Here is a 7,935-nt window from a genome sequence, read left to right on the forward strand (position 1 = left end):
TACTGAGGGTTTCATCTGAGGCAGATTGGACCTGCTGACATATGAGGAGGAAGAGGAAGAAGACAAAGAAGATGAAGAAGACGAAGACGAAGAAGAAGAAGAAGAAGAAAAAGAAGAGCAGATCTGTCACTGAGGATTCAGCCAAAGTCAGTTTGATCCAGTTCTGGTTCTGAATGTGATAGAACTGGAGGTAAAGTTGGACCCAGATAATGGTTCCTATCAGTCCATGAAGTAACGCCAGTAGAAACTGTTGGAAACATGTTCTCTGTTCTGACTCCTCCTCCTCTCATCCACTTTATGTTGGCTTCATTTCTCCTTCCTGTTCAAACGGCAGCAGCTGTGAGTCTGTGTGTCTCTCCCATGAAGGTAATGTTGGACCTGTTGACTCTCACCTCCTTCACTGAGGGGGTTCTTTTACTTCAGTAGAAGACAGTAGAAACTGGATGAGTTTTAATCCATGTGTTGGAGTCCGTCTGAAGTGACTGTGATCAGACACAGCCTCAGAGTAGGAGCTGATATGCAGCTCAGTGGTTGAACTCAGTGTTACTGAGGCTCAGGGTTTTTCTCACTGCTCCATAAAACTCCTCTGGACTATTTCCATTCGACTGGACCGTGTGTTGAACTGGGAACTTTACCATTAATAAAAGTACAGAGAAAATTGGCAGCCATTAGATTCAAAATGGGGGAAGTGAAACTCTGCTACTTTGTGAGAATGCCTTGATTTAATGCTGCGCCACAGAAACAGATGCTGAAAAAGAGGAAGTGTTGGCGTTTCTGTAGCTGATCCACTTCTGAGCCTCAGGTGGTTGTGGACCAGACGAACCACCGTAAGGGTTTGGACTCACTGTCCCACATCCATCAGAAGTAAGTCAGTAAAGTTGGTTTATATGGAACTTTTCACAGAAGGAATTGACAAAGTGCTTTAGAGTCAAATCAGAAGTGTGATCCGCAGACACACAGCTGCGTCCACAGGCAGAAAAACTAAACATGGTCCCAAAACCCACAGCTCATTCAAAGCCTGTGGAAACAATAAGCTCTACAGCTGCATTTGTTTCTACAACACAAATCAGTTCAAATCCTCAAACCAGGGCTGACCATCAAAGCAATGGGACATCGTGACACACCACTTTTAATTTGCATTAATTGGCCTGTTTTCTGTTCACATTCTAAGCTTTCCACATGTATGTTCACGCTGTGTCAAATACCACACACTGAGGGTTAGGGTTATATGAACTGCAGATGTTGGTGTAAATTGACACGCTGTCAAATGGCGTTGAATAACACGCAAAATGACAAAAATGCGTATGTCCAAATATCATAAGAACTGGTGTGACATGCAACAGGATTTCATGAGATCAGTGTGGATCACAGAGCTGGACTACAGTAGGTCTGGAAACAGATGGAAATGAAACGTGTACGACACCAGATTAAATATGAACTGAGTCCATTTCAGTGGGACATGCAATAGACGGATCCAGATCGGCTTTAAATGAACCGCACAGACTCAACAGTTTGACCATCATGTGACCAAAACAGCCCAAACTGTGGTATTTGACAGACACACTGTCCTGGTTTTGGGTTCCTTTGAACAGCTGAGTTATTTCACAGATATGACGACTCCTGTTAGAGGATCAAACACACTGACCTTTGACCTCTGATGTCACCCTCAGGCGTCAAATCTAAACCAATCAGCTGTTGCGTCCAAATAAACCACATGTTCAGGTTTGAGTCTAGACCCTGAAACCGACAGAACATGAGTGTCATTAAAGGTTCTAGGCAGGTTTCCAGTGAAGAACATGAGCAGTGAACAGTTCAGAATCACAACCTGATGTTTATGTTTTAGAGGTGACTGAACGTCTCCTCAGGTCATGTGACCTCTGGTCTGGACTGGTTTAGTCCTTCAGGTTTGAATGGAAATCTGAGAAACCATCATCCCATGGTGCTGGTCAGACTGTAAACCAGTAGACTAAACCAGTTCCCCTTCAGATCAGCTGTGCCTGTTCTTCCCTTCAGGTCCCATCATCAGCTCCAGGAGGCCATCTAGTGGTCTGACAGTAGAACTACAGCACAACCAACACACACACACACACACACACACACACACACACACACCACACACACAGGGATCAGCCATTACACTTCAGCTCACACTCACCACAAACACCTTCATGAACTCACATCTACATTAACACACACCATATGAGATGTGGGACGCAGGTCTTGGTCCAAAACCCAGAGTCTGGTTTATCTCTGACCCGCTGGTCCACATCAGACTCTTCTCCATCATAGAACCACGTCTCAAACTCTGTTGTTTTCAGTGTTTGTCGTGTGACTGATGTGGAATGGATCAGTGTGAGGACAGAGGTGAGGGAGCCCCTCCCCCAAAGACCACTGACAGGACCCCCCAGGACCTGGACCGGACAGACCCCCTAAAGCTCAGAGGTGAGACCACCATCTGGATCTGTCCTCCACTGTTCTCCATGTCAGAGCTCAGCACTAAAACCACTGACATCACTGTTTACAGACCTGGACCAGGACCAGGACCTGGACCCAGCTGTGTGTCCATGAAAAGTACTGATTCTAAGGGCTGGCCAATTGACTTCCAACAGGATGGTTCATCAGAGTCATCGTAGGTGGTCCTCATTCAGACCTTTAGACCCCAGTGCGACACTAAACCACTTGTATGTAAATGTTGATCCGACCACAGACTCTATGGATGAACGGATCCTTCAGGACTCAGCAGGAAACTGGGTTTGGGTTCCCTCATGTGACATAGAGTTGTGTGTGTTCCTCTTCAGTTTTCAGTGCCATGTTTCCATACAGTAGTAGGTCTGTCCATCAGCTGGGTGCAAATCTGATGGTTGTCTGTGGACACACAGGTCCAAATAGTCTGTCATTAGATTCACCTGGTTGGACTCAAGAACATCTGACCAACAAATACAGGAACTACATTATTGATTTAGACTCAATCATTATTCATCACCTGATAAACGTAGAATGAACTCAATGATCCTGATCTAACGGATCTTTGATCTGTGAGTTTTCTGATCAGATTCAGACTTAACTGATCTTCAGTGTATTGATCATTTTCTTATTGTCTCTGTTTTCCTGATAATCAGGATCCATCAGAGACCACAGTCCTCTGGACCTGATCCTGGACCCAGTGGTGTGTCCTTCAGGAGTGACCAGTCCATATTTTTACCACCAGTCTTTCCACAGAGACGTAAGTTTGATGTAAATATTCGATGTTTCAACTGTTTATTAAATCTATATTAAATATTGACTTTAGTTTGAAGGTTTAGAACGGGTTCATTTTCAGATTCTTCACATCATTTATTGTCTAAAGGTTTCATGAGGATAAAATAAATAGACGTTAGAACTGCTAACCAAACTGACGTTCCCTCTGGACACAGAGGCGTCTCCATGGTTACTGTCCATTCTGCATTCTGATTGGCTGACAGGTGTCCCTTTGTTTAGTCTTAAAGTGACTGTTTAGTAAATGTTCTTCAGTGTCTGAAATGACATTTCTGTGACTAAACTCAGTTCAGTCCTGCTGCCATGATGTGTCTGATGGGGATCCTGATCAACTGAACTCAACTAAACCTGTTGATCAACTCAAACAGTGAGTGTGAAGCTCTAAACTCACTCACATGTTGATTCTCAGTGGGATCAGCAGGACCAGGACACCTTTCCCACTACAGGGGATCATGTGACTCATGTTGACGTCCAGGTGTGTCCACCTGTCGGTGTCAGTATGGACAGACATAATGTGAGCTCATTGTTGAGGTTTGGTCCACAGAGTGGAGCAGCAGAGCTCAGAGGTTCCCACTGGTCTACAGGATCAGACTCAGCTGGACTCCATATTTAAGGTGTGTACATATCCAACATCTACTGGTCCATCTGTTCTGTCCAATCATGTCCTGCTGCTGGTTTCAGACCAGTGGACGTCACTGTGTCCAACATGGACCTGAGCTTTGGTCCATGGCTGGACTTTGGCTCTTTCATCATGTTGTGTGTTCCAGCTGCTGGAGGAGAACATCTGCACTTTTGTCAAGAATGAACTGAAGAAGTTCCACCAGGTTCTGAGTACGGACTACCCAGAATGCTTAGAGAGTCTGAGTGATGAGGATGAAGAGCAGAGGAGGAGCTCAGAGGCTTTTCTGAAGATCACGCTGAACTTCCTGAGGAGGCTGAAGCAGGAGGAGCTGGCTGAGCGTCTGCACCGCAGTAAGACCATTCTGGACAGATTAGGGATGTCACCATACAAAGAATTCAGTAGTCGATACTGATAAAAACTAAAATTAAATATTCTCAATACCAAATCAATACCACAATTAAAAAACAAAAAAAAACAAAAAAAAACAACAGAATCATCAGAACCCATAAACTTAAACAGACCTCCTTTCAGTATTTCCATCTAAATGAATCTTGCTGTTTCCTCTAACTCTCTAATCTGTTCCACTGTCAGTCACAGTTTACTGCTTTGAATGCACATACCTGATTGGCTGAGTGGGATCATGTGGGATGGTTCTACATCCATGTCATTGGTCTGTGTTTTCCTCATCTACTCCACCTTCAGCTGCTCTGGTTCAAATAGAAACACTCCACCACCGGCTGGAGGTTCGGGTCCGTATGGGACGGCTTCTGGGTCCAGACCAGGACCACAGTCCCCCTGTTAGTGACTGCTGGTCTAGTTTCAACATTTGGTCTGGGCGGTGGTCCGAACAGGCCTGGCTGTAAAAACTGTGTGGGACCATCGGACCAGTACCTATGTGTAGCCCTGATGAGATCACATGTCAGATGTTTAATGTTGAAGAACAGAACTCACCTTGGATTCTTTAAACAGATCTGGGGGTCTGTCTACAAGGGACTCTGATAGGTTCATGGTACCCCCCCCCCCCAATTTCAATTCTACGGTGTTGTCGTTTACACGGTGGTTTATGCATGTCCAGAACCACGCTGTGGTCGTCTACCTGAAATACTTCCACACATGACTGTTGGTCCTGTTTTATCCATTAGAAGAGGCAGAGCTTCAGCTGCAGCTGTGTCCATTAGAGGAGGCGGAGCTTTAGCTGCAGCTGTGTCCATTAAAGGAGGCGGAGCTGCAGCTGCAGCTGTGTCCATTCTTTCAGTAGTTCCTGAACCTGTTCCATGTGTCCTGTCGGAGTGGACTGACCACATCAGTTGTGGAACAGTAGTACCCTACCGATGGTACCAAGTCTTATGCAGGTTTCGGTTTTTCCGTTTATTAAAAAAATGAGTATTGATGGGGTTTTTTTCATCATAGTATTGAATGGTATCGTTAGTATCAGTTCACATGACATCCCTAGTTCAGATTAAACACATGAAAATACTTGGATTTACTGTGAGACTGATGGTTTTATCTGGGTCTGCATTCAGGAAGTCAGTCTGGAGTTCTTCAGCAGAAACTGAAACGTAACCTGCAGCAGAAGTTTGAGTGTGTGTTTGAGGGCATCGCTAAAGGAGGAAACCCCAAAACCCTCCTGAACCAGATCTACACAGAGCTCTACATCACAGAGGGAGGGGCTACAGAGATCAACCAGGACCATGAGGTCAGACAGATTGAAACAGCATCCAGGAACCCACACAGACCACCAACAACCATCACATGTGAAGACATCTTTAAAACACCACCTGACAGAGATCAGCCAATCAGAACAGTGCTGACAAAGGGCGTGGCCGGCATCGGGAAAACAGTGTCCACACAGAAGTTCAGTCTGGACTGGGCTGAAGACAAAGCCAACCAGGACATCCACTTCATATTTCCATTCACCTTCAGAGCTGAATGTGCTGAAACAGAAGAAGTTCAGCTTGGTGGAACTGGTTCATCACTTCTTCACTGAAACCAAAGAAGCAGGAATCTGGATCTTTGAAGACCTCCAGGTGGTGTTCATCTTAGACGGTCTGGATGAGTGTCGACCTCCTCTGGACTTCAACAACACTCAGATCCTGACTGATGTAACAGAGTCCACCTCAGTGGATGTGCTGCTGATGAACCTCATCAGGGGGAACCTGCTTCCCTCTGCTCGCCTCTGGATAACCACACGACCTGCAGCAGCCAATCAGATCCCTGCTCAGTGGGTCGACATGGTGACAGAGGTCAGAGGGTTTAAGGACCCACAAAAGGAGGAGTACTTCAGGAAGAGGTTCACAGATGAAGAACAGACCAACACAATCATCTCCCACATCCAGAGGTCACAAAGCGTCCACATCATGTGTCACATCCCAGTCTTCTGCTGGATCACTGCTACAGTTCTGGAGGACGTGTTGAAGACCACAGACAGAAGACAACTGCCCAAGACCCTGACTGAGATGTACATCCACTTCCTGGTGGTTCAGGCCAAACTGAAAAACGTCAAGTATGATGGAAGATCTGAGACAGATCCACACTGGAGTCCAGAGACCAGGAAGATGATTGAGTCTCTGGGAAAACTGGCCTTTGAGCAGCTGAAGAAGGGAAACCTGATCTTCTATGAATCCGACCTGACAGAGTGTGGCATCGATATCAGCTCAGCCTCAGTGTACTCAGGAGTGTTCACAGAGGTCTTCAAAGAAGAGAGAGGACTGTACCAGGACAAGAGGTTCTGCTTCATCCATCTGAGTGTCCAGGAGTTTCTGGCTGCTCTTCATGTCCATCAGACCTTCACCAACACTGGAGTCAATCTGCTGTCAGAACAAACATCTGTTTGGTCTAAACTACTGTTGGACCCCTCTGTCCAGTTGTACCAGACCGCTGTGGACCGGGCCTTACAGAGTCCAAATGGACAGCTGGACCTGTTCCTCCACTTCCTCCTGGGTCTATCACTGCAGACCAATCAGAGTCTCCTACAAAGTCTGGTGAAATCAACAGGAAGCAGCTCAAAGACCAACCAGAAAACTGTAGAGTACATCAAGGAGAAGATCAGTGAGAATGTGTCTGCAGAGAGAAGCATCAACCTGTTCCACTGTCTGAATGAACTGGAGGGACGGCTCTCTGGTGGATCAGATCCAGCAGTCCCTGATATCAGGACGTCTGTCTACAGAACAACTGTCTCCTGCTCAGTGGTCAGCTCTGGCCTTCATCTTACTGTCATCAGAAAAAGACCTGGATGTGTTTGACCTGAAGGAATACTGTGGTTCAGAGGAGGTTCTTCTGAGGCTGCTGCCAGTGGTCAAAGCCTCCAACAAAGCTCTGTGAGAACAAACAGTTGGATCAAACTTCTCAAATATGGATCTATCATTTCAACCAGATCAATAACTTATACTCATCCCTTTTGTTTTGTCCAGACTCAGTGGCTGTAACCTGTCAGACAGAAGCTGTGAAGCTCTGTCCTCAGTTCTCAGATCCCAGTCCTGTAGTCTGATACATCTGGATCTAAGCAACAATGACCTGAGGATTCAGGAGTGAAGATCCTGTCAGATGGACTGAAGAGTCCAGGATGCAGACTGGACACTCTCAGGTCAGGGTTCACAAACACAACACATCATTTCAATGTTTGTCTGCAGTTGTTGGATGGATAGAACTTGTCAGTGGTTGTTTGTGTTGAACTCCAGACCAGTTCTACTGATCTTCAAGTGTGTTCAGAGTCTAGAACTCATAGACTTCACATTGAAGTCCTGTTGGTGAAGTCCCATGCATTCACAGACTCTGTTCAATGACTCCAACTCCACTCATCTCCATCCTCAGTTGATGGATGTGATGTTTTGTGTTGCAGATTGTCAGGATGTCTATCACAGAGAAAGGATGTTCTTCTTCTCAGCCCTAAAGTCCAATCCGTCCCATCTCAGACTGCTAGACCTGAGCTACACCATCCAGGAGCCTCAGGACAGGAGCTTGTGTCTCTAGTGGAGGATCCACACTGGAGACTGGACACTGTCAGGTATGGACTGAGCTGATGCATCCACAGATAATGGCAGATAGAACAGGTAGAGCTG

General features: G+C 46.0%; 1 long non-coding RNA gene across 1 annotated transcript; it reads left to right on the forward strand.

Moving 5' to 3' along the window:
• Positions 1-2,409: 2,409 nt before the first annotated feature.
• LOC115422282 (uncharacterized) lies at positions 2,410-3,174 on the forward strand. Its single transcript, XR_003935820.1, has 3 exons — positions 2,410-2,442; positions 2,525-2,629; positions 3,120-3,174. It is a non-coding gene; the product is annotated as an uncharacterized LOC115422282 (long non-coding RNA).
• Positions 3,175-7,935: the final 4,761 nt, after the last annotated feature.

This window comes from Sphaeramia orbicularis, chromosome 7 (assembly GCF_902148855.1).
Source record: "Sphaeramia orbicularis chromosome 7, fSphaOr1.1, whole genome shotgun sequence".
In the NCBI taxonomy this organism is placed as follows: Eukaryota; Metazoa; Chordata; class Actinopteri; order Kurtiformes; family Apogonidae; genus Sphaeramia; species Sphaeramia orbicularis.